Source organism: Delphinus delphis, chromosome 14, assembly GCF_949987515.2.
Source record: "Delphinus delphis chromosome 14, mDelDel1.2, whole genome shotgun sequence".
NCBI lineage: Eukaryota > Metazoa > Chordata > Mammalia > Artiodactyla > Delphinidae > Delphinus > Delphinus delphis.
Genome location: NC_082696.1, coordinates 28,264,768 through 28,292,401, shown reverse-complemented (window position 1 = coordinate 28,292,401; position 27,634 = coordinate 28,264,768). Strand labels below are relative to the sequence as shown.

The 27,634-nt window shown below is 41.5% G+C and overlaps 1 long non-coding RNA gene and 1 pseudogene across 1 annotated transcript in view; one reads left to right on the top strand and one right to left on the bottom strand.

The window, feature by feature from the left end:
- The window catches only part of LOC132436907 (uncharacterized), a 130,240-nt gene extending 104,362 nt beyond the window's left edge, over positions 1 to 25,878 (bottom strand). The window contains exons 1-2 of the long non-coding RNA XR_009521921.1: positions 24,903 to 25,878; positions 21,295 to 21,473 (exon numbers count right to left, since the gene is read on the bottom strand). This is a non-coding gene — a long non-coding RNA (uncharacterized lncRNA). The remainder of the gene's footprint in view (positions 1 to 21,294; positions 21,474 to 24,902) is intronic.
- A 153-nt stretch (positions 25,879 to 26,031) lies between these two features.
- LOC132437260 (spindlin-1 pseudogene) lies at positions 26,032 to 27,385 on the top strand (annotated as a pseudogene).
- The last annotated feature ends 249 nt before the right edge of the window (positions 27,386 to 27,634 follow it).

Genomic DNA, 27,634 nt, shown 5'->3' with positions numbered 1-27,634 from the left:
ATCAGATTTGCACTTTAAGATCTCTTAGGCAGCTGTATGAAGGATGAAATGAAAAGTAGCACAAGATGATCCGTGAAGGCTGGAATGAGACAACAGTTTGGGGGGATGGTGAGGAGAGGACAGACCATGGAGATGTTAAAGTACAGCCAACCAGACTTGGTCACAGACAGTTGATGGGGGAAAAAAGAAGGATGTAGGGTTGAAAATGACCCTTAGATTTCTGGCTGAAATGAATGAAGTGGGAGAGCCATTAGCCAAGAAAGGAAACACAGGAATCAGAACCAATTCGAGGGGAAATAGGAGTTTCATTTTAGATGTCAAGTCTGCCAGGATATGGAAGATACAAGCAGAACTGCACGATAGGCTGTTGCTAGATGAATCTGGTTCTGGCTGGACTTACAGAATGAAGTGGGAGAGCCATTAGCCAAGAAAGGAAACACAGGAATCAGAACCAATTCGAGGGGAAATAGGAGTTTCATTTTAGATGTCAAGTCTGCCAGGATATGGAAGATACAAGCAGAACTGCACGATAGGCTGTTGCTAGATGAATCTGGTTCTGGCTGGACTTACAGATGTGAGAAGCAATAGCATATTATTTATTGTTACTTGGAGTTACAGAAATAGACTTATTCATCTGAAAAAACAAGTAAAAAGCCTGAAGAGAGGAGAATGTTGGTTTCCCAGTGCATATAAAAGTTTACACTATACTGTAGTTAGTCTACTAAGTGTGCAATAGCATTATGTCTAAAACAACAATGCACAGACCTTAATTAAAAAATACTTTATTGACAAAATATGCTCATCACCATCAGACCCTTCAGCAAATTGTAGCAGTAACATCAGAGACCACTGATTACAAATCACCGTACCAAATATAGTAATAATGAAAACATTTGAAATACTGCGAGAATTACCAAAATCTGACACAGAGACACGAAGTGAGCAAATGCTGTTGGGAAAATGGTGCTGATAGATTTGCTGGACACACACAGGGTTGCCACAAACCTTCAATTTGTTAAAAAAAAATGCAATATCTGCGAAGCACAATAAAGCAAAGTACAATAACACGAGGTATGCCTGTACTTCTATTGCCTTTTATACCTGTTAACTATTTTTTTCCATTCACCACAGGATACAGATTTCTAAAATTTCAGAGACAGGATGAGGCCCCCATGAGATCCAGCCCAACACAGTAAATCCATCAGTTCTGCTTTTACTTTAGTCATGCAAGGTCTTGTTTTGTTGAAACATTTTTTTCAGGAAGGCCTAATCAAAGAAGACTCAAGAAACAATCAATATATTAGTGGGTATTGGACCTTGCTTGTTTCTTCTCAAGTGAAGGTTGTGTCTGCACAATAATTACCTGACACGCCTGTTCTGAACCAGATCTTTCATGTCCTAGAGGTGCAAACTCCTTCAGAAAAAAATAAACATAAGCTCTGAGATAATGTTATACAGGCACTATATGGTAAACAGCTCTCTTAAGTGTCACAACACACTTATGAGGTAGGTTCTTTAGGTCCTTGTTTTTAATCCTTCATTTTACAGATGAGGAAACTGAGGCTCAGAGAAGTTAAATAACTTGCCCAAGGTCACACAGCTGGTAAATGGCAAGGTCAGGATCTGAACCCAAGCAGTCTGATGACATCAGACTTGCAAATCTTAACCATTACACTTGATATTATGTGTAACATCATTAATGCTAGTTTGTTAGCAATCCTTTTGCCTTGTGCTCATAATTCCTTTGATATCTCTTATTCCTAAGTGTCCCTGTGTGGATTTTATTTATTAGTGGGAATACTAGGATGATGGAAGGGAGAAGACAGCATACGAAGTAATTACATAAGTTTCCCAGCCACCAGTCCTGGATTTCCAATAAGAACTTGAACAATCCTGTATGCTTCAAAATGCAGAGTGTTTTATCTCCTGAGTTGCTGGCTCTTCACATTAGTAACTAACCTACTTTTTAAATGTGTTTGTTTTAAAGTGGCCACGAAAGATGAAGTCTCCTGAATGAATCCAAGATAAAACTCAGAGTCACTCAGCTCTACAGAGACAGGAGGCAGCTGCACCCAGGAACAGGTTCAGGGTAAAGTGGTCAGATGAATTCACATACTTGGAACAGAAAACACATTTGAGTGGTGAGAGAGGAGACAGTCAGCTTGTTTCCCTGGAGAGACCTTGAACGACATTCTAGCCTCTGCCTGAACCTGCTGGCTGAAACTAAGATGCATCTGGGACCAAACGAACGTAAGTGTCACAAACTGCTGGGACTGTTGACACTGACGCACGCAGTCAGCTGGGCAGCCCCTCAATGCACCTTTCCAGGTCCCGTTCTATGCAGTCAGCACTATGCTCAGAGTTGGGAATTCCATGGTGAACAAAAACAGACAGGAACGTTCCCTTCTAGCATCACTGTTTTACGTTGGAGTCAGAAACTGAATTAAATGATCTCACACATGAATGATAAATCCGAATAAGTGCTATGAGGCAAAGAGGCAGGGCTTTGTGAGAAAAAGGAACAAAGGTCCCATGGAAGAACTGACACCTTAATAGAAACGTGAACACACATCAATCAGACAAAGGGCAATGGACTTCTAGGCAGAAGGAACAGCATGTGCAAAAGCCTCATGACAGCAAGGCCTCCACTGGCTGAGAAGCATCTTTGTGCAAATTAGAAAAAAGGCACCACTTCCTCAAGATCCTTTGCTTCTGGAAACTTGTTATAATTCACTGGTTTTGTTAGAACAAGACTTTTTATTGGTCAACCTCCAAAAAACTTGTTTATACAATTCTATGTTATCTGGAATGTCAACGGCACAACACCCAATATTATAGTAACTAGTCACATTTGGCTACTGAGGACTTAAAATGTGACTAGTCTATGTCAAGATGTACTCTAAATATAAAACACACTGGGTTTTCAAGAGTCAGTGTGAAAATACTTATAGAGAGCGCCTCGATTATTTTTTATTGATTACATGTTGAAATGGCACTATTTAGACCTATTGTGTTAAATAAAATATCGTATTAATTTCTCTTGCTTGTCTTTATTTTTAAGGTAGCTACAAGAAAATTTAAAGTTCCATGTGTGACTCAGGTCTGTGGCTTGCGTGACATTCTTACTGGCAGCATTGGCACAGCCTTTGGTGGACTGGCCTTGTGTACTGCAAACCATACTGTGCGCCCTAAGTGGTGGGAATGGACCTGATAAGCACGGGAAATGAAAGGACAGCAGGGTCATTGTCGTCCAGAGGCCAAAGAGGAGTGCAATGCAAGATGAGACAGGGGGCCAGATCATGCCAAACCCTGCCTCCTAAGTCTGGAAAGCTTAACAAGTTTCATCCTTTGCTTCATGTTCATGGATACCTCCCTTGCTTTGTCTCAGCAGTGATTTATTTTAAAAGCATTTACTGAGCACCTATTGTGTGCTGAGCACTGTGCTGGGAGTTACAGATGCAAAAGTGAACAAGAAAATCTCTATTGACACAGGGCCTACAGTTTGTGGGAAACATAGTCAAGCAAGAGGACCATTCAAGAGTGTGAAAGTCCTGCTGACCGTGCTGAGCCCTGAATGCTAAATAACTGTGTACTGCTGCTGATACAGCGGCTGGGCAAGTGAATGTGGAAAATTCAGCAAAGATTGAACCATCCCTCCTGAGAAGAGCATATGCCTTACACTCTCCCCATTCAGAGCACAGATCACTGAAGGGTGTGGCAAAGAGAAACAGAACCTACCCTGCCCCGGTTCCTGGAGATCTCTCAGTGTCCAAGTGGGGATGCTTCTTTTCAATAAAAGGCCTATACAACTCTTTTTAGCATTCTGGATGAGGATAATCTGGGTTTGCCCAATCTGCTAGTAGATGGTAGAAAAGATACAGCAAAAGACCTGAATACAGCAGAGAGAGGGCTTCGCTGTAATTCTGGAGAGGAGAGCTATCTGCGCACTGGCTACATGTATATGAACCTCCACCTTTATAAAGCATTGCAGGCGGGCCCCCGGCTTCCCATGGACCCTCCACCTGGAGAGGCCCTTCCAGTGGGGCACTTAAGGAGCAGGGAGAGGAATAGGCTATTGCCCGGTCCTGATGTAGTCCTAGGAGCACTCAAGGTAAAGACGTTACCCATGAAGCAGAATGTGTTTAAATAGAAAGGTGACCAGACTTGGAACTGGACCAATATATTGGATTCTTAGGTTTCAGATTTACTTCTTCAGCGGAATTAATAAAGTCATACCAGCTCTTTGGAAATGTTTCCTAATCCGTAACATGAAGGGTTAATGCTGATGAACCTTAATATCCCTATTACCACGAACAACCTATAAACCGTGAACAAACACAACAGAACAGGGGCTGGAAGCTGTGGGTTCTGGTCTCAGCTTCTTTCCCTTAAATAATGCACCTTTATTATTTGATCTTTAAATATTTTTGAATCTTTAAACACATCTTCATTTTTGAAAATTTCTCACTAAAACATCAATGATATATAGAGAGATGATTTTCAAAAACAAATAAAACTGGTTTAAGAATAAGGAAAATTGAGCTCTGGACCCAGTTAAGACATTAGTTCCTTGTGGGATCATGAACAGACAGTTTGCATTTCCCTATGTATCAAACAGGGACCATATTAGAACCTAATGAGACAGTGAAGGAAGCAGGCTCTGAAGCCTGCGAGGATTGGTACAAATATATGACTTCCTGTTGCCATCTTAATTATTAATGCGTCAGATTGAAGTAGCCAGATTTAATATAAATAGCAGGCATGGCACTTGCCTTGCGTTACCTCCTCTCTCAGCGCTTTGCACTGGTTAGGCCATTGGAACCTCACACCACCATTATGGGGTAGGTGTTATGATTGTCCCATTTTACACTCAGGAAACAGAAGTACAGAGATACTAAATATACCTGGGCACATGGCTACTACATGGCCAGGCAAGGCTTCAACCCAGACAGGGGTTCTTACCCAAGTCCACATGGCTTAGAGCTCCAGGTGCCAAATATCTACCTATGTTTCACTTATGAGGAAAAAAAAAAGACTACTTCTAAAGATAAATTAGAACACTAAACTTATAATTTTAAGTATTCAACAAAATAGAAAGTAACCAGATCCTCATTTCTAATATATTAGTAACTTAAAACGAGGATCATTTTAAGGTATCCAAAGTGACTCATTTTTTTCTTCATTCGGAGATCAGTATGACTGATTTTAAAAGCATGAAACAGTAGGGACTTCCCTGGCGGTCCAGTGGTTAAGATTCTGAGCTTCCACTGAAGGGGGCACAGGCTTGTCCCTGGTCAGGGAACTAAGATCCTGCATGCCGCACAGTGTGGCCAAAAAAAAAAAAAAAAAAAAAGCATAAAACACTATGCAGAATTGCTCTCAAGGTTATTTCTTACCAAAGACCTGAATTGGATGGTACCGTGTGCACACATTAACCCTCAAGGTCACGTGCATTGAGACGGCTGCCAGTATTGCATCAGAAGTGAGCGCCAAGCTTCCTCCATCCCGCCCGTTGGGAGGTATCTGGGAGAGGATGAGGTGTGTCTGCACAGACCAATCTACAGCAAGTGACGCCTGTGTCCTTTAGGGGCCAGAGTGGGCTGACGTCAGTCACAGGGTTGGCAGACAGCCAGGTGGACTAATCTGTTTGTGCAAATAACCTTTGCTGGAGGCCCATCCTGTGCCAACATTCAGACTGGGCCACCCAGAGCTCCTGCACACACATGGCCTCTCCAATTGTTTGTTTTTCAGTACCCTGCAGTGACCTCGCTAGAATGTGAGCAGGAACACAGCACTGGGATCCAGACTCTGGATACGGAGCCTGGTAGGGAGCCTGGCTCTGTCATATCTCAGCTGTGCGACCCTGAATAAGTCCCCTGTCCTCCCTGGGCCTCAATTCCCCCTTCAGTTAAGTGTGGGTATTGATAGCACCATCTCAGGGGGCTTTTGTGAGGATTACAGGATGAGCATGTATCGAGCCCTTAGAACAGTGGATAGCACACAATAAGCATGAGACGCTGTTGTCATTCAGAGCATAGCAGGACCTGCCACCCCCAATGCCACCTTCTATCAGTCCTCATCTTAAGATGACACACTATATATTTTTTTAATTGAGATATAATTCACATAAAATTCACTGTTTCAAAGTATACAATTCAGTGTTCGTAGTATATTTGCTGTGTTGTACCATCATCACCACTATCTAATCCAGGATGTTTCTTGTCACTCCAAAAAGAAGCCCTACCCAAGAGCAGTTCCTCCTTAATCCCCCTTCCCCACCCCCACACGCCCACAAATCCACCTTCTGTCTCTGTGGATTTGCCTTTTCAGGATATTTCCTATAAATGGAATCTTAAAATACATGGACTTTTGTGAAGATGACACACTATAAAAGAAGCCTTTACACTTCAGAAGCAAAATAACAGGATCCCACCATCCTCCCCCGGCAAACTAATAAAGTGTCAGTGCACTTGCTTCCCATAACAGCCTCTCAGTGGGCTGCCAGGAGGAGGTTCAGCTGGATTTGGGCTTTTGAAATGGTTTAAGCTCTGATGTTCACTTTCTCTCCCACATCACACAACACAGACGCAGAGAAGTGGGCCTATAGTCCCATCCTTCTTCCCTGGTTTGTCTACAAAGATCAGCAGAGTCCCACCCCCGACCATGACTAAGTCTCATTACCAACCAATTATCTCCCCTGGCAGGAGACGCACCCCTCCAGACTCAACCTATAGGAGGAGACAGATGACAAAGTTTCATAATATGCAAACTCTTCCTTAAGCTCACAGAAGCCCCAGGCTAAGAAACCCCCTGGGCTTAAATCACACTGGCAATGGCTCCCGCTTTAAAATATACTGAGGTCATCCTTTGACCTGAGAAAACCGCGACACTGCTCTGGAGAGACACAACGCAGAATAGACGATGCCTCATACCCATTCCCAGTTTGAGAACAAAACAAAGGTGCATTTTATTCATTCACAATGTCATATGTCAAATATATCTCAATAAAGCTGGAGGATAAAATGTTTTTAAAAAAAGAAAGCATTGTTTGGAGAAGGGGGAAAAAAGCTTTATTGAGGTGTAATTGGTGTACAAAATTTGCACGCATTCAATGTACACATCTTGATGAGTTTGTACATATACATACACCCCTGATAACTTTCAAGGTTCTAATTGTCTCCATCACCTCCAAAAATGTCCTTGTGTCCTTTTGTGTGTGGTTTTGTTTGGGTTGGGTTTTTTGTGTGGTAAGAACACTTAATATAAGATCTATCCTCTTAACATATTTTAAACTGCAAATCTTGACTCCTTCATTCAATGCCCTCGTGACCTTAGACAACCAACTACTCCTGTTTCTTTGTCCTGGACTCCTTCAAATGTAAAGCAGGGATGACCCCAAGACCCCTCCAGCTCTAAAGATCTGCCCAAGTTTCTCTCACTAATGCATTAATGTGAGAATGCAGCACCGACACCACCAGCATGGCTCTCAGGACTAAGTGCTTTCGCATAGTCAGACCGAGTTCAAGGAGGGAAATGTAAGTGGTAACTTTTGGCCCACTGAGCTCCTTCCTGCTCATAAGTAGGGGTATGAGGACTGAATAAAAATTCTAGAACACCACTGGTCTTCAGTCAAGCGAAGATACGATTAAAGAGGAAACTATTTTTTAAATGTTACAATGGGAATGAAGAACACAGGTGTACTTATCACTCTTACTTTTTAATTGTGGTTTGTTAAAATGTTCTAACATCTCTTTAGAAAAACCAACATCCTTCTGAAGGAGTTAAGCTCCAAGCTGGCTAACAGGCAAGCAGCAGGAAAGAGCACAGAACATTGGCTGGGCAATTAGCCCCTGAATAACAGAGAGCTAATTATATAATGAACCCAATGTTGGGCCCCATCGTTACCGGTCACTCACTGCCCTTCCCTATTGGATGACCTGGGAAAGGCTGCTTTGTCACCCGAGTGGACTTGCCTTCTGTGCCAGCGGCTAAGAGTGCCAGTGCCCATGTGGTTTCTCTAATTACGTGATTCCTCAGGCTGGCTGGGATTTCTTTGGTCTAGATCAGTCCTTTTTATCAAAGGACCCAGTGATGATCTCTGGACATTCATTCCTTTAAGGTACCAAAGCTATCAATGCAGTGAGATCACATTACATTCTGGCCAGTCTGAACAGAGGTAAGAGGTCTACTGTACATACTGTACCTACTTCTGTGGCTGGGAGTTGCCCTGTTTTATAACTTCTCTAGAACTGAGACTCAGAAACGCACTCTAAAAATTCAGGAACAGATTTGCAAATCACACACATGCTAAAACCACCTTCTGGAATTAAGGCAGCTTGCATTTCCAGTTTGACCTTTATCAATAGAACTCACGAATTAAAAGCAAATCCTAAGCCATTTGGACCTCTTTCCTAGCCCCAAGATTTTCATATGGTTTTGTTTCCCAATCCATTTGAGCCAAACGGGGAGATCAGCTTTCATTGTAGTCAGAACATTTTGCAGGAGCTGACAAAAAATTCTCATCATGAGGCAGACAAGAGGGTCCTCGTGATGTGGAAACAAGGTCAAGCAAACTTCCAAGTTAAACACATATTTCTCCTGTTTTGAACATCCCTTCTCGCTAAGTTTAAGAAACACGGTTTTTAATTTTCTAAGTATCCTCTCCCTGCCAATGCTCAAAACTGAATGTCTCCGTTTCTTTGCTTATGTTTGTAAACTTCTCACTATTGGAGCAGCCCAGGTGGGAGAAAACATTAATCACAGAGTAAGAAATTAGAGAGTCAGGGAAGAAAGTCACCCCAGGCCTGAAGGCAGTCCCTCAACAATATTTATAGATCACCCACTACATGACACCCTATTTGCCATTTGCAGGGAGGCTGCTGCCGCCCCTGCTGGAAAAACACAGCACAAAGGTTCTCCTTGAACCCCCAAAGGACTTGGCTTGCGGGTGGGTGTTATTGTTTGCTCTGGAGCAGGTGGTGGAATTTTATGTAAACTGGTCTCTGCTTTTCAAAGAATCAGGGTGATCTTTTTTTTTTTTTTTTTTTTGATGTGCACCATTTTTAAAGTCTTTATTGAATTTGTTACAATATTGCTTCTGTTTCTTTATGTTTCTGGTTGTTTTGGCCACGAGGCATGAGGGATCTTAGCTCCGCCACCAGGGATGGAACCTGCACCCCCTGCATTGGAAGGTGAAGTTTTTACCACTGGACCCCCAGGGAAGTCCCCTATTTTTCACTGTGTATCAGATGATAACCGTCAACAGTCCCACATTAAAGGTCAGTAGTGATAAAGTGTGAAGCCCCCAAACCGTCTTTCATTGTGGTGTTATGACTCTGCCATCCTCACTGCTTAGAAATTCCTTAATCAGTATTTTTCCCTCTCGGGAAATGTTACTTGCAAGTACTGGAGTACTTTCGAGAGGGGCAGCATTTATCATTGGAAACAAAGCTAAATACTTGCATGCATGTTTCTCTGCTGAGGTCACGGGTGCTGCCTTTCGTTTTTAAAGCAAAGAATGCATTGAAAGATGGACAGCCCAACAGATGTCGAATACAAAATGAGACGGGATAGGTCTATTTAGAGCAGGGTTTCTCAACCCAGAACTGTTGTCATTTGGGGTCAGACAATTCTTTGTTGAAAGGAATTCCGTGTGCATTGTAGTCTATTTAGCAGCATTGCTTTCTCTCCCCTAGATGCCAGTAGCACTCCCTCAACTGTAACAAACAGAAACCTCTCCTGACATTGCCAAATAACCCCTGGGGGGCAAACACCCCCGGTTGACCACCACTGACTTAGATGAAAAAAAAAAAAATTGGGAGTTTCCTTTGTTGTTTTATTTGGGTGTGGGAGGGGGGATGGTATGGTGATTAAGTCTGATAAAGGATCTGAAATGGATTTCTAGCAATCAAAGTAACATTCTAAAGTATACAAACAAAAGGATGGTGAGGTCTGTATAGAAAGCTAGGAGTTTTCTCTAGCCTCTGTTAACACATTGCAGTCTTGTTTGGCGAGCTCCTGAAGAAGCAATTGACTTACCAGAAAGAGTGAAATAAATTGTACTTACTCTTTAGAAGATACAGTGTTTTCTAGACTAAATTATCAACTAAATAATAATAAAAACTAAATTCTAGACTAAATAGTCAAGCTGGTCCAATTTTTGCTTTTGATGTCCTAGAATATACTACTGATAGAAATGAGAAAAATTAAACCTAATTTCTTAGGTTTCTGCTAAGCCCACAAAGTTGATGGCTAGTCTGTGACTTTCTGAGTATCTATACTATGCATACAACTGTGTTTCGTTTTGTGTATTATAAATACAATAGATAAGATTCTGTAAGCAAATATTTCAGCAAATCTCTCTCCTTCCCTTTCCCCCCACCCCCAAAACACACATTCTGAGCTTTATTAATCTAGTTACGATTTTCTCTGTAACTATTCATTTTAACCTACAGTAGTAATTTTCTTTATTAAAAACAATCAGCTTTCTTCCAACAATTTTTAGACAGAAACTGAGCTTGTGAAACAAGTCACCTCCCTTCCTCTCCCTCTGGAGCTATTCTTGAAGTGGAGTTTAAACCACTGACCTAGTGAAGAAAATTAAATTGTAAATTCTTAGTTATTATAGACAATGTGAGGCATAATGATATAGGTAAGGTTCATAAGCATTGTAAGGTTATGAACTAACTTTACATGTGGCAAATTCTCAATTAGCCTCAGGAAAAAATTAGTAGTTTCCAAAGACAGACATAGGTTAACATTATAAAGGAAGAACAATTCTCTTAATGTCTTAAACAAGCAAACAACACTGCAGTGAAAATTCTGTTTATCATACAAAGCTCTTAGTCCACGTATTTAATTAGAATTCCTCATTAAATATCAGTTCTCTGCTGTGAGAAGCCGCCCCTCAATTCAAAACCTTCCAAGAACTACGCTGAATTCCTATCCTGCCAATCCGCAACCCACCAACCTGTTATTCGGTAGCTCCTCCGGCCTCAACACAGCCCCATGTCTTCAAACAACCAGGCCACCACAGTGCTTTGCATGTTCCTGTTTAACAGGAAGTCCCACCTCCTGGTCTCCATCAAGTTAACTGCTTTGTTGTTTTGTTTTTTAATTTAGCTTCAAATTTTACCTGAAGTCTTTCCTAAGCATTTCTTTCTGGAAAGACCTCTGCCTAAGTTTAAGACTCCTTGGAATCTCTGCGTTGAGCTCAATCATTGCCTGGCCTTTGAATTCTCCTGGAGTTGTTTCAATGAGTAGGTTAATCACAGGGTTACACCTAAACGACAAATTCTTCAAAGACAGGTCCCTATTTTTCTCGTTCCCTCTATTCCCTACCTGTTGTCCATAGGACATACAATAGCTTTCCAATAACATGTGCTAAAATGGAATTGCATATATAGTTTAAAAGAAAACGAACTATTAAGAACCCAGGTATAAACAGTCCAGTCATGGAAATAACAGCTCAGTCAGCTGACAGAATGTGGTTAATTTCATGCCTCAACTTGACTAAGCCACAGGGTGCCCAGATATTTGGCCAAACGTTATGCTGGGGATTTCTGGGAGGATGTTTTGTGATGAGATTAACATTTAAATCAGTATATTGAGTAAAGCTGATTGCCCTCCAGAGTGTGGGTGGGCCTCATCCAATCAGGTGAAGGCCTGAATGGAACAAAAGTCATACCATTCTCCAAGTAAGAGAGAATTATCCTGTCTGACGGCTTTTAAACAGGGACATCAGCTCTGTAGATTTTCGACTTGCTAGCCTCCATAATGATGTGAGCCAATTCTTTCTAATCAATCAATCAATTTCCTATTGGTCTGTTTTTCTGAAGAACACTGAGTGATACACAGAGGAAACTGAAGAACTGTTAATAACTATTACAGGGCTCTATCTGAGCATGAAAGGTCTAACCCAGCTCCTGAGAAAGAAGCAACAGAAACAGAATGCATGACTGGCCTCAGCTTCCTAGGTCAGGAGAGGCTGCCAGCATTACAGGAGGAAAATGACACACAGGTCTAGGGTCACCCATTTAGCCATAGAGACAGAGACAGACTCAGGTTTTGTGGTACTTGAAATTTAGACCATTGTGCATGTTGGGGAGGAGGGAGGGAAGGATGCTTTTTAAGAAAAAGAATATGAAATTAGAAAATTTTCAGAAATATATAAATTCAGGTGAACATGTGAACATCTAATGGCCTTGGGAAGAGTCCATCTAAGTGATGGACCCTCAAGTTTACGCTTCATCCACTTCACAGTAAACCCACATCTGCACCGGAAAATACAGCAGAATGATCCAGAATCATCCTCCATCTGAAGATTCTGGTTCAGGGCTTACCCAGCTTCAAAAGTGTTGAGGAAGAAAGAAAAACAGAAGGGAGGAAGAGGGCTGCTGTCAAATTTGACAACTAACTTTTGAAATTATTTCCAGATTTAAACAGGTGCCCTCCTAAAATAAAAACAAGTCACAAGTAAAAACGATACACGTAGTTTTACAAAGAAAAAAAATTCCCTCAGTAAATAAAATATGGTCAGTAGATACAAATGAAATGTCAGCTGCTTACAACCCTGGCACTGAGTCAATGTGCAGTCAAATGAATACTGAGGGTACTGAGGGTACACGGAGTGACAGCATCTCAAATCTGAGACAAGGGCACTAAAACTGGCTCACTTCAGAGTTGCTCAAAGCCAGTAGAGCCATTCATGCTGGCTGCGTGTTGATAAATGCAAGCTACGGGGGGTGGGGGTGGGGGGGGGTAAAGAATGCTAGTTTTTTTGTTTGTTTTTAATTCTTGCAATGAAGAGAATGAGTTGGCTTTCTAGAAAGTCTTCAGGGCTAATAAATTTCATGTTTGTACAAATGAAAGACAGTTTTACACTGGGAGTTAATTTTGGTGAAAACTGACCATACCTCTTCAAGAAGCAGCGAGCTTCCACCCAAATTTCTTTCTAACTTAACACAGGTTACTTAACGGCGTGATGGGGAAATAGCTGTTTTGTTCTCTGGTACCGTCAGATAGATTATGTGATTATAGGCTCCATTTCTTCCTTTCAATCCTCAGCATCTTAATGTATGAATGAAAGATTCACGACTGCCAAAGCCAGTCATGGCTCTTGGCTTTATTCCTTACAAAGATGCGGTCCTCTGGGACAGATAGAAATGGCAACCTGCCTAATTCCGCGGAATCTGGTTTCCCTGTCCTGGCTGCTGAGCCAGCATGGAACTGAAGACTACCGGGTCCTCGGCTCCTCTGCTCTCAACCAGCACAATCACAGCTACCCAAAGAAGAGCAGGCAAGTCCTACCTTCTCCCCAGGGAAAGGCAATACCGTAGAGGAGTGATGTGTTTAGCTTTGTTATAAATCTCACTGGGATCAACCTGAACTATGGAAGGCTGGCCATGCTTCTGTATTTAGTAAGCATTACCAGGAGTACTTTCAACTTGTTCACTATCAGAGAGCCTAAGGAAAAGAACTAGTGTGCAGAGCTAGAGTCCCAGGAACAGGAAGGAAAGAGGGAAGATAGAAATGAAATTTATAGCAGTGATCACAAGGCCAATAGAAAAGGGTGCCGTATCTTCCATGAGAATCTCCCCTCACATCAGTGTCATTACAAATCACCTACTAAAATCAGTCCTTCCCCTGCCTCAGAATCATGTGCATGGTGGACTTGTAAAGTGATGAACTTGCTCCATGCAGCCCCCAGATTTTGTATACGCACACGCGCAGATTTTATACACACACACATACGTATATATATACACACATATATGCAAGCATACGCCATCGAGTCTCATTGTTCACGGAAGTTAGATTCTATGAAGTCATCACGAACACTGAATTAGCGAATACTGAAGCATTGCTCCTAAAGAGAAATACAGAGTATCCAGGGTTGGGTTCCTACAAGCCTCGGGTCACATTTTCATTAACCAATCAATATATAACCTTGTTTTATGTGTGCATCTATTTAAAGATGCCTTTAAACGGGCATCTTTATGTTAACTCATTAACACTGAACTCACAGCCAACAGCACTATAACTCACAACTGCACAAAGTTTATCTGATGCATGTATTTTCTCTGTAAGGCACATCAGCCTTCTTGCACTTTAAAACACTGAGGACTAAACACTTCAGCACTAAGCTTGGGGGCTGTTTTAAACAGTGAAATCACCAACAAAAAGCACAAAAATGTGAAAAACACAGCACTAAATACACCAAGCAAAAGACCCTTGTATGTAGCCTGGGAGCTGAAACTAGAAGGCAGGTTTAGGCTTGTTCACTCTCAATGTGCACGATGGGCAACTCAAATTCGTCACCATTCTGTCCATGTCCGTAAATGACAGTGAAAGCACTGGGAGTGTTGATTTGGGGGCTACAAATAAACTTTAGCGAGTGGGTGAGTTTGTAAATACAGAATCTGCAAATAACGAGGATTAAGTATATGTGTGTGTGTGTTTATAAAATCGGTGTCATTACTTTATAGTTAGATTATGATTCAAACAATATTTATAAATGCCTACTATTGGCTACACGTACACATATGCACACTACGGTAGATGCTTAAAGAGTGCAAAAAATATGGGTTTCCCTGGTGGTGCAGTGGTTGAGAGTCCACCTGCCGATGCAGGGGACACGGGTTCGTGCCCCGGTCTGGGAAGATCCCACATGCCGCAGAGCGGCTAGGCCCATGGGCCATGGCTGCTGAGCCTGCGCGTCCGGAGCCTGTGCTCTGCGGCGGGAGAGGCCACAACAGTGAGAGGCCCGTGAACCCAAAAAAAAAAAAAAAAAAAAAGAGTGCAAAAATATAATTCACAATAGCTTCCCTCAAGGAATGCATAGATTGTTGGGAAGTCAGAGCATTTGTATATAAAATGATAACCAGTAAAGCCAGGAGAAAGCCAGTGTTTACTAGTGATGGAGACAGTACATGTTATATAAAAGTTATGCAGATTTTATTCCTGTTACAGATATTTCATGAATTATTTTCTACATAGATTTTGGAGGAAAAATAAAGAGTTTAGACCTGCACTGTCCAACTGTGGTAGACGCTAGCCACATGTGGCTATTTAAATTAAAATTTAATTAAATTAAAAATTCAGCCTCACTAGCCACATTTCAAGTGCTTAATAGTGACATGTGGCTAGTAGTTACTAAACTGGACAGTGTAGCTATAGAACACTTCCATCAATGCAGAAAGTGCCATTGGACAGTGCTGGTTTAGATTGTTATCTGTGTGGAAAACAACGAGGAAAAAATCACAAAAGGCAAAAAACTTCCCATCTGGAATTATTAAAGCTATAAATTACATAGAATATTTTAGGTTTTACTCTTTTTTTTTTTTATTTTTTTTTTATTTTTTTTTTTTGGTTTTACTCTTATACAACTTGAAAAGGAGAGTTTTAAACTTGTCATGTTTTATACACTGGCAATATTGTATGGGAACAGCCCCGAAACACTATGAACTTTCCACAAGGTCTTCAGGTAACCATGACATATCTATGGTAAATACATAGCAATCTCCTGACACTGTGTGCTCAATGAGTCAAAAATAAACATATTCTATTTTTCTATTTTCTATTTCTCCATCATTTGTGCTAGTAAATTCTCTCAGAGAGGCACTAAAAGTTCACATGTACTGATAAGCCCTGGAGAATGAAGCAGAAGACAGAAGTTTGATCACAATTCTATCACTTATTATGTCAACTTTAAAATACAAGGATCAAGAACTTGGGTTAGAGCTGTGCTTTCGTTCACTTCTATGGAGCTACCCAGAAACTTCCAAATGTCTTCCCACCCACTCTGGGTCTCCAGGAACCCTGGTAGCTTCTCCAACTTAGAATCCCTCTGCCACCAGCTCTATGGATGGCAGCCACTTTGTGAGGGCAGGGGGGCAGTTCCCCAGAAGGTCTGCAGTGCCCAGGATTTAACCAGAACAGATCTGCTCGATTTTCAGAACCCCAATAGAAAAGAGTATTCCATAGTATGCCAATTCCCACCCCACCTGTTCAATTCCAAACTCTCTTCTCATTCCCACCCCAGCTTAGGATGCATTTCTACTGTCTGAGGAGACAGGGCAAAAGAAACAACTCTGGAAAGTCAACACAACAGTCTACTTCAGATATCTTTCTATATCTTGCACTTGGACCTGTAGCATTTAAGATTAGAAGATTAAGAACTTGCTGTCTTTGTTCTCAAGTACAGTCCTGACAAATTCCCCAAGTCTCCCAGCCCAGCTGGGATATGGTCGAAAGAAGAAGCAAGGAATATCCAGGTTGATTCTCAAGTTTATTATCCCACCACAGACACCAACCTATTCAAAACAGTCAGATCAGTGATCAGTCTTACTTGAACCAGTATATCAGGTGGTTCCAATACCTGAGCAATTTCCTACCCCATTATCATCAGTAGCTATAAAAGACATAAAGGAACTAACTTGGAATGCATATTTGATCAGATCAACATGACAAACGTACTTGTGACCAAGTGGTTTGACGTTGGATACTTCTTTTTATACTATACTTTTAAAAAAATTACTTAGTTTAGTCCTGAACTTCCAAGTTTACATTCAGAGATTGCTTAAGAAAGAAAGTAGGGAAACGGAGATTGTATTCCCTGAAACTTGTGAGAAATGCTCCTGTCTCCCACCCCCTGCTTTAAAAAATAATCTTACACACCAAGGAGTTCATTTTTTTCATAAGCTCCATGATGCAAGAGATGTTGCCAACCTCTGACAGGTTTAATTTTTACGAAGAAATAGCATAGATTACATGTGTGATTAAATTAAAGCATGTTAAGTTAGGGACTCAGGGGAACCTGCCTCAACTAGCACCAGGAAGTCAACATACTGTCCTAGAAACAAATGTCCTTCAAAAGAAAGGACACATAAAAAAATTTAGGGAATTCCCTGGAGGTCCAATGGTTAGGACTCGGCTATCTCACAGCTGGGGCTCCGGGTTCCATCCCTGGTTGGGGAACTAAAATCCCATAAATTGCGGTGCAGCCAAAAAAAAAATTTTTTTGAAACAAAAGTCTTTATCGTAAACTTTTCTGAATATGCAAATTTTTGTTATGAAAAATGCTTTTTAGCACAACTAGCAATTTTCCAGTAAGTGAACACAGTTGCACAGCTGCCTGCCCTCACCTAGAACATGAAGGGTGATTTTCATTAAAAAATATAAGATAGCAGATTGAGTAGGCCATTTAAAATATGATGATGCAATGGTTTTATTGGTTTCTGATAAGAAATTCCGAGGATGAATTCCATCTCCAGGTATGATATTTTGCAGGAAACAATGGATTTCAGTTTAATCAGCAGTTCTGGTGATGAGACATTTTGATTCCTGATATCACTCATTTGTGAATTACAGATGGGCTGAGGTCACATTGGATGACAGTACCGTCAAAGGAGGAAAAGATGCTGTCTTACCAAAATATGATTGTGTGTGTGCATGCGTGTATGCATGTGTACACTCATGCACACAGCAGTTGGCCTACAAGGACGTTTTCATCTGCTTCTTTTTCTCTTAGCCTCTGACTACACAGCATTGGATTTACAATTTTCCAGGGACATTCAGCCTCTGAGTCCGTGGCGACCGCCGTGTGAGGGAGCAACGTGCTTGGGGCTCCTCTTTCACAGACTCCTGGGAACAGATATCGTCTCTATGCCTGTGTCACTGGAATCTATTATACCTGGCTTCCTTTAGAATAGGATCTTACTGTTTACTATGGATGATTTCCTTTAAAAGAATGTGTAAGGGCTTCCCTGGTGGAGCAGTGGTTGAGAGTCCGCCTGCCGATGCAGGGGACGCGGGTTCGAGCCCTGGTCTGGGAGGATCCCACATGCCGCGGAGCAACTAGGCCCATGAGCCACGGCTGCTGAGCCTGCGCGTCTGGAGCCTGTGCTCCGCAACAAGAGAGGCCGCGACAGCGAGAGGCCCGCACACCGCGATGAAGAGCGGCCCCCGCTTGCCGCAACTAGAGAAAGCCCTCGCACAGAAACGAAGACCCAACACAGGCAAAATAAATTAATTAATTAATAAACTCCTACCTCCAACATCTTAAAAAAAAAAAAAAAGAATGTGTAAAACATTACAGCAACAAGGCAGACATGATAGAGGACAACTATATCACTTATACAAGTCTCATATTTACCTGGTGTGCATACCTAGTGTATTTCACACATGGAACATAGCATTTTTCACTCTCCTCCTTTTTGGAGATAAAACTACCTTTAGTACAAATATGAAATGAACTAAATAATAATAATAGAAAGTAAATGCAGACAGTTAACATTTTCTCTTATTGAATTTTATATATCATGCCAATAAAATTAATAAGCGATTTTAATAAAGCTGAAACATCCACAAAAGTTAAAATTTAGTTGACTTCTAAATCATATCATTAATGTAATGCTTTCTTTCCTTCATTTTCTTATTTTAGTTTTAAAATAACTAACAATTTTTAAAAGAATAAAATTCAATTTTAAAGATATTAGGCAAATTCAGAAAACTCTATCCTGCAGGAATTAAATTTGTACTAATCAAGCAAAAATATTACACCCTGTAGCTGTTGTTGCTTCACTGTTTCTAATTTAAACACAAATGAAAACAAAATGAGAAAGAGGAATTGAAATAACTCACTCTGTTCTTTCCTCTTTATAATCTCTATACTATCATTGTTTATATCAAATCTACTGCTTAAATGCAGGAGTATGTAGCGCGCTAGGAACTGGGGGCTTGAACTTTGTTGGAAGCCTGCTAAAACAACTCCAAACTGTTATGAACTTACCCTAGAAACAAGCATTTGTAGCTAAATTCACATGTGTTAGAGCCAACAAGATAGCTGGGAACTCTCCACACTGACTTCTTGGTAGAATACAATGTCTATTAAAGGACAAGTGACAATACATGCAAATTTGGAGCTAATATGTATATATTATTAAAACTTAGTAGTAACTATAAAAATTGGAACTTAAACCAAAAACGGATTCTTTCGAGATTCATCACTGACATCGTTTAGAATTACTAGCACGTGGTGGTGATACAAAGCAGACTAACCTGTAGTCACTTCTCTATAGACAGTGCACTTCCGTACTGCTACACAGAGGGCTGGCTATTCCTAGAGCCCCATCCTCAGGACACCACCGACGTCTAATAAAGGATCTAAAATAGCATGTAACTGCAGAAACTCAATTTGCATACACATATCAGAATAAATTCCCAATGTTCGATCCAGTCCTTCCCTGGATTTTTGATAGTTTCACTTAATGTTATAACATACAGGGGATCATGGCTGACACTTATTTCACTTCAAGAGGTTTGGTCTTAACTTGAAATGTAATTCGTTTTCTATAATAACTTTTGGTACTCCTTTCATTCCAGAATTTTTCTGAACGCTTTTGGAACCTATTTATATTTTCATCATGGCCCATGTTAGGGGCTTATAAGCACTGTCGCTTTAATACTTGCTATTTTCTACCTCTATCTATTGCTCTCTTGAAAGCTGTTCTTTCAAGCTTTAAGGGCCGTCTCCTGAGCTCTGGATTCCAAGATTTGGTTATATAACTTTGGTTACATTTCCAGTATATATTCAGAGAACATCAAATGAAACCATGTTGGTTGTTCTATCATCTTCAGATAATTTTTCACCCTCCCACCTCACGTTGCTAATTAAACATAAAACTGATTTGAGAAAGGAGAAAAGTAAACCCTCCAGCTATAACTGAAGCTTGATTTGCAATAACAAGCCAGTACATTCAATAGTTTAGAGACCGTGACAATGTACCAGGATCCTAGAATCAAGAGGCTGCCTTCGATTTATATTTGAAACCTGGAACGCTTGAATGGCATTTGTACCCTCCATTGAGAACACAGACACACCTGTGCTTCCAATTTCTGTTCACCTGCTAACTAATAAACACCCCCATTTTGACTCACAATGACTTTCACAACAAACTACTTTAATGTAATGTTTTAACCTATTAAATTCCAGCTGTAATATAAATGTGTTCAGCCCAATCTGCCTATAGCTGGATATAAACAGGGAAGTGCTGGAGCTGGCTTCTACCAGCTTGCAAGAGCTGAAAGTTAGGTGGCATCTCCTCCCAATTTATGTTCAACGATGTCACACTGGTGGTTTGAAATTGGCCCTGGAGGAAACATTTACACAGAAAATGGCAAATGCCACAAATCCAGGCGTCAGGGTTCCCCCCACCAATAGAGCTGGTTTTTAAATGTTTACCAGCACACTCCTAGGTATATATACATCTGTTATTACTTAACGCAGGGAACTTCATCCCCATTGCTTCCTAGTCTGGCCTGGTGAAAACCACAAGAATGCACATACATGAATGACTAAAAAGGAACAAGAGTTCACTTCAAGGGGGACCTATTCCCCCTCAATAAAGTGTGCAGAAGAAAAAAGGATACCAAAGCTTGCCAGCATAAATGATACTGCTTTAAATATCTAATATAAGAAAGCAAATGTCCTCTGATCCATGAGTCTGTATCAGTCAGGGTCTTAGCACTGGCATACTTAAAGGCTTAACTGAGAACAATGTAATGAAAAAACTATTTGCAGAGGGGTGGGCAGAGTTGAAGAAAGTAACAAGGAATGGTGAAGCACCCAGGGACTAGCAACTGAAGAGATGGGAGCCGTTACTAGGTCTGAAGGGAAAATGGGAGGAAATGCTCTTCCTGGAGCCAATCAACAGGAGCTCTAGCTACAGGCAGAGAAGCTTCCAGAACTATAACAAGGCATGCAGAGGCAGGGTGGATAAATACCCAGACCTCTCTCTCAGCTTCCTTCCCTCCCTGCTAGTGCCTCCCATTGGCCAGACCAACCAGAAAGCAGAGGGCAAGAGCTTAGGGGATATAGTTCATTGAGGTCAGCTCCCAAGGAACAATGTAGGGCAGAGGACGGAGCTGGGGAACAGAGGCATAGGTGAATAACCCACCCAGGCTTCTCGGCTCTCCTTTCCCTCGTTCTGCATTCCTTCTGCTACCTCCACGCAGCCCCAAGAACAAGTAGGGAACTGAATCACTTAGCTCTGCAGTCACATGTTTTGAAAAAAATTAAAAGATTGGTTTTTAATCCTATGAAAAGAAGGGCTTTGAGAGAGAAAGAAGGGATTTGGAGGAGGTTAGCCTGCTGCAGCTATAATTTCCAACAGAATTCAAATTGTAAAGCATTTTTCATATTTTACTTAGAAGAGCCTTAAAAGTGCAGAATAAAAGGATTGTGTAAATGTACTCCAGCATCAACTTTAACAGTGAAATGAAGCTAAGACATACCCTGCTTTTGACACAGAACAGCAGTGTCACTCCAGCAATTCTGCAGAGCCTGACGAATGGACAATTAAGCCAGACGACTGAATCGCTCAGCATGAACGAGTTCAGGATAGTTTCTTGAGTTCAGCACTCCACAGCACTTATTGAACAGACACTCCAGCTTTCACCTTCTCCCTACAGGCCTGGGTATAAAGAAAACGCACTTTAAAGTCAGAAAAGTTCTTACAATGTCCTAGCCCTAATAACACTCAGTAAAATTCTAACAACAACCGATGGCGGCCCAAAGAATCTCTACATAGTAAGCAACACTTCCACTCATGCCTTTGGTCAGGGTATTTGTTAGGACCAATGTAACAAAATACTACACACTGTATGAGTTTAATAGGAATTTTTTTTCCTGACAATTCTGAAGGCTAGAAGTCTAAAATTAAGGTGTCAGCAGAGTTGGTCTCTTCTGAGGCCTCTTTCCGTGGCTTGTAAAAGGCTCTTCTCCCTGTGTCTTCACAAGGTCTTCCCTTTGTACCTGTCTGTGTCCTAATCCCCCTCTTATAAAGACACCAGTCATACTGGATTAGGGACCACCCTAATGAACGAATTTTAACTTAACTACCTCTTTAAAGACCCTATCTCCAATACAGTCACATTCTGAGAGGGTTAGGACTTCAACATATGAACTTGGGAGGGGCAGGGACACAATTCAGCTCATAACAGTGAATATTTATTTCTTTTCCCAGGTATCACCCACACCATAGTTTCCTCAAGGAAGGACATTCTGCTCTAGTCTTCTTTTACTCAAAATGCACTCAAAATGCATCATTCCTCAGTTCCTTTCTTTCAGTCCATACTTTGTACTTTCAAGTGGCCCTTCACAGAAGTTGTTTGCCAACCCCTGCCTTACAGAATCTAGGTCATCTTGCACCTTCCACTTTCCATCCTTATCTCAGATGCTCTCCCAACACTGACTATGCTTTTGGCCACAGAAACTGTTCTTCACACAGGCTGGGCACATTTGCAACCCTAGGGCCTTTGATCTTGCTGTTTCCTCTGCTTGGAATGCTCTGGCTCAGCTCTTCATTGACTGGCTTCTTTTTCTTTAGGACTCAGCAAAAATGTCATTTCTTCCAAGAGACTTTCCCTGAAGATGCTATAAAGTAACTGCCCAGACCACCTTCCATGTTCTATTTGAAATTAAATAATTTACCTCCATTTATACCAAGGCATTAAAGAAAGTTTTAAGTTGTTGAAAAAGAATATATTGTCTCTTGGGACTTCCCTGGTGGTATAGTGGTTAAGAATCCACCTGCCAATGCAGGGAACACGGGTTTGATCCCTGATCTGGGAAGATCCCACGTGCCACGGATCAACTAAGCCCGTGCACCACAACTACTGAGTCTGCGCTCTAGAGCCTGTGAGTCACAACTACTGAGCCCAAGTGCCACAGCTACTGAAGCCCATGTGCCTAGAGCCCGTGCTCCACAACAAGAGAAGCCACTGCAATGAGAAGCCTGCGTGCTGCAACGCGTGCTGCAACGAAGAGTAGCCCCCACTCGCCACAACTAGAGAAAGCCTGCGCACATCAACAAAGACCCAGTACAGCCAAAATAAATAAATAAATTTTAAAAAAAGACGTAATGGAAAACTACCAAAGAATCAGCCAATAAAATTTTTAAAAAAGAATATATTGCCTCTAATTTTGAAGCAAAAAACTTAGGCAAAATTAGAGTCACTACATTTTAATAGTTTATTTTCTAAAAGTGATATGTGTCTATTGAGGTGATTTTGGAAACTATAGAAGAGTATAAAGAAGTAAATAAAAAGCACTCCAAAACACTATCACCTTCAGCTTATTACTTTTAATATTTGATGTATATATCCTTCTTAGATTTTTCTATATAGCTTTGTTATTTAAACTAAAGCAACAGAACTAGTCCAAGATTAGATTGGTCTAACTCTAAAATATGCATGTTTGTTTGGTGCTATAATACATATTAGAGAATATCAATTTATTAATTCCTGAATTAAGACACTATTTGTATTGTAAGTAAGGGATCATGGCTGCATACATATGTAGTACCTAATCTTAATTCTGTATTATGAAATGTAAATGTTAATGCTTCTACTACATGCTTGGGGAAGTAAAGGAAAAGGTGGAAGGGAGGGGAAAAAAGAATAAAGAGAGAAGAGGGAGGGAGGAGTTATTTTTCCTGAGTTTAATTATATCTTTACAGGAAATTGCACACCCATCTCATTTTCTGTATATTCTCTTTAAAGTTTCATAGAAATTAGCCTTTGAGCAAACACTTTGGAAACAATCGCACACAAATTGCAAAGTGTCCTTGAGCTGGCCTTTTCATAGACCTTCAGTTTTGTTTCTCACCAGCACCAGCTGTGTCACCACTCCCTTCTGCTTGGTGTGGCAAGTGTCAAACACACCTGAAAATTATTTAACAGTCCTTCCATTGGGAGGTGTGGTCCACAGCTTGTGACTGTTTCAACCAACAGAGTATGACAGAAGTGGTGGTATACGATTTCTGAGGCAAGGCCAGAAAAGGCCATGAAGCTCCTAGCTGACAACCAGCCTCAACAGCCAGCCATGTGAGTGAGACATCTTAGACATTCACCGCCCCACAACTAGCTATTATGGGTTGAACTGTGTCCTCCCAAAAGGAATGTCAAGTCCTAACCTTTAGAACTTGTGAATGTGACCTTATTTGGAAAGACGGTCTTTGCAGACATATCCAAGTTCAAACGAAGTCATACTGGACTAGAGTGGTCCCTAACCTAATGACTGGTGTCTTACTAGAAGAGGTAAATTTGGACACAGTGACACACACAAGGGGAATATGATCCTGTGAAGAGACAGGGAGAAGGCCACGTGACAATGATGGCAGAGACTGAGCGGATCCATCTATAAGGCAAAGATTGCTGGCAACCACCAGAAGCTAGGAAGAAGTAAGGAATGATCCACCCCTAGAGTCTTGCACGGCCCTGCTGATACCTTGATTTTGGACCTCTAGCCTCCACATCTGTGAGAAATACATCTCTGTTGTTTTAAAGCACCCAGTTTGTGATACTTTGTTACAGCAGCCCTAGAAAACTAATGCACTAGCCCTCAGATGACTGCAGCCCAGCCCACACATGAGACTCCAAGTGAGAAATGCCCAACCATGACTCTCCCTATTTCCTGACCCTCCCAGTTGTGAGCAAAATGAGATGGTTGTTTTAAGACTTTAAGTTTGGAGGTAATTTGTTACATAGCAATGATAACTGGAACGCTTGGATCACTCCCATTCACACTTCAAGTTTCAATTCAGCCATCACATCTAGGAAGCCTTCTCTGACCTCCTCATACCTGCCTTGCACACCCTCCTCCGAAATCCCACAGCACCTCGATTTACCCCACTTTTCACTCTGCATTGTCCATGAAACCCATATGTCAGCTGTCCCCCAAAGCCAGCCTTTCCTTTTGCCACACCCCCAGCAACTCTTCACATTCACCCAAAACATGAACTCACCCTCTTCACCTCAAAGTTTTACTAAACGTTTTGTAGAGGAGATATAAGAGAAAAATTATAAAGTGCACACACACAGCAGATAACTGAAATACTCACCATTAGACATTTTTTTGTTTGTTTGTTTAGCTTTAAGTCTTCCAGGAGTTCTTTACTGCAGAAGTTCTCAGAACCCTTCAGATGTCAATGATGCTCCATAAGGAAAAGAAAGTATTGAGGGCTGGTTTCCCAAACTTATGAAGTCACTGAGCTCTTTTCATGGAGTAGCTCAAAAGGCATGGCATGTTCCTAAACGTGATTCAACTATAAATACTCATGGTTATTATAAATTCCTTCCAAGTAATATGTTATTCTTTCTTCAAAGTTATGGACTCTGGAAATGGAGTAGGACCCTGGGCATCTTACTGTGGCTTCTTTATCATCGTTAAGAAGTCTCAGAACGAGTTTCTGGAAAGACCTTTGAAGATCCTTATCACTCTGACTCATGTTTAATGTGCTTCATATCACGAGTATTACAGAACAGCTAAAAAACTCCCACTTCTCCGGTGCCCAAAGCCAAAGAGAGAGTCATCTGGGGCACACCAAGTACTCAATTTTCCTGCTTTTTTTTTTTTTTTGAGGCATAATACTAGTAGACTATCAAGAAGTTTATGGCTTCTACATACAGGGCACAGAGAAGGTCGAATCGAGCCAGTGTTGACGGTACAGCAAACATCTTTAAGTACAGTTCTCTGACCTCCCAAATGACCTTAAGTGTCTGCTAAAAAGTTTTGTTTGCAAACGTCTGTCGAGGACAAAGCAAGTGACGTCATTTTGCTCCGGCACCAGTGGTGGCTGTGTCGAGGGCAGAGGAAAGCTCCCCCCATCGACCGCTTCTGTTTCCTGTTTCTCAGTGTTTGGGCTCCGCGTGTGCTCATTTGTCTCATGATCCTCCTCTGTACAGTTTTCCTTAATCGTAAGAGCTTGCAATGCAAGAACTGGGCATATTTGACCTCTTATAGGTGAAGAGAAAACCAACCTTTTAATAAATGAAATTTTGCGACGATGATAAAGACTTCGGCGTCCAGTCAGCAGAGGCCGGCGAAGTCAGGAGACGCAGCGCGCGTCGCCGGGGGCGGGGCGGACGCCGCGACGCGCAGAGTGGGCGGGGTCTAGAGTGGGCGGGGCGGCGCCCTCCCGGCGGGTAGCCCGGGCGGGAGCGCGCCGCTGGATTGCGCGGTCCCGTGGCACAGCGGACGTTGGCCTCCGAGGACCCGCGGACGTTGGCCTTCGTGGCCTTGCCGCAAAGTCATGATTTAACATTTTTGCTGAACTTGTAAAAGAGACACTTGGATGATGGATTAATAAGAACATTGAAATTCCGTGAAAAGTTTCAAATTGGCGAATCTTGAACGTTCATCCCGGTCCAGCAGCTCTGCTGGTCACGTAAGTACAGAGGAATGAAGACTCCATTCGGGAAGACAGCTGGCCAGCGGTCCAGAGCTGATGCAGGCCATGCTGGTGTATCTGCAAGCAAGATGAAGAAAAGGACGTCCCACAAAAAACATCGGAGCAGTGTAGGGCCCAGCACACCTGTTTCCCAGCCCCCGCGGAGCATCCTAGGCCGCAGGATTCGGCATGAGTGGAAAGAGGGGAACAAGCCTGTCACCCAGTGGAAAGGAACCGTTCTGGACCAGGTGCCTGTAAATCCTTCTTTGTATCTTATAAAATACGATGGATTTGACTGTGTTTATGGACTAGAACTTAATAAAGATGAAAGAATTTGTGCACTTGAAATCCTCCCTGATAGAGCTGCAACATCCCAAATCAATGATGCACACCTAGCCGACACAATGATTGGCAAAACAGTGAAGCACATCTTTGAGACCCAGGATGGCTCTAAAGAGGAGTGGAGGGGAATGGTCCTAGCACGCGCCCCCATCATGAACACATGGTTTTACATCACCTATGAGAACAATCCTGTCTTGTACATGCACCAGCTCTTAGATGATTATAAAGAAGGTGACCTTCACATTATTCCTGATTCAATTGATTCATCTCCAGCAGAAAGGAAACCAGGAGAAGTCCTAGAGAGCCTGGTAGGCAAACAAGTGGAATATGCCAGAAAAGATGGCTCTAAAAGGACTGGCATGGTCATCCATCAAGTGGAGACCAAACCGTCGTCTGTCTATTTCATCAAATTTGATGATGATTTCCATATTTACATCTATGATTTGGTGAACACATTCTAGATGTCATCACGAACTTGGCCAAATTTATGGAAATATATTAAATATGCAGTTCGTAGATGTAAAGATTTGATTGCTTTCCATTTTAATGAGAGCTTAAATGTCCCTACAAACCCACAGTTTGCCAGCAGAACTGGTTTTGTTCTGAAGAGTATAGGTATATGTGAACACAAAACATTTTGTGTAAGGAACTCCTTCCTCTTAAAAGGAGTCTGTCTGTTTGGAGGGGAGTTACAGGCAAGTTTGGCAAAAAAAAAAAGTTAAGCTAGTATCAGAGTCATTTAAAACTGTAATAGATTTTATCAATTTTCCCCTTCACTCTTAACATTCTCTTATTCTGCTGCCACAATGCAAGCATAGTTTGATATTTTTGTTTATGCCTTTTTGGATATATATATATATATATATATATAAAAACACATACACCTATCTATATCTGTGTGTATACATGTATTATATATATGTACCCACAGATCTGTATACACACACACACACACACACACACACACACACACACACACACACACTTCATTGGCAGTCCTTTATTTGTGGATTGGGACAGGGGTTAAATAATTTTCTCCAGTTCAGCGTGAGTGCTGACCC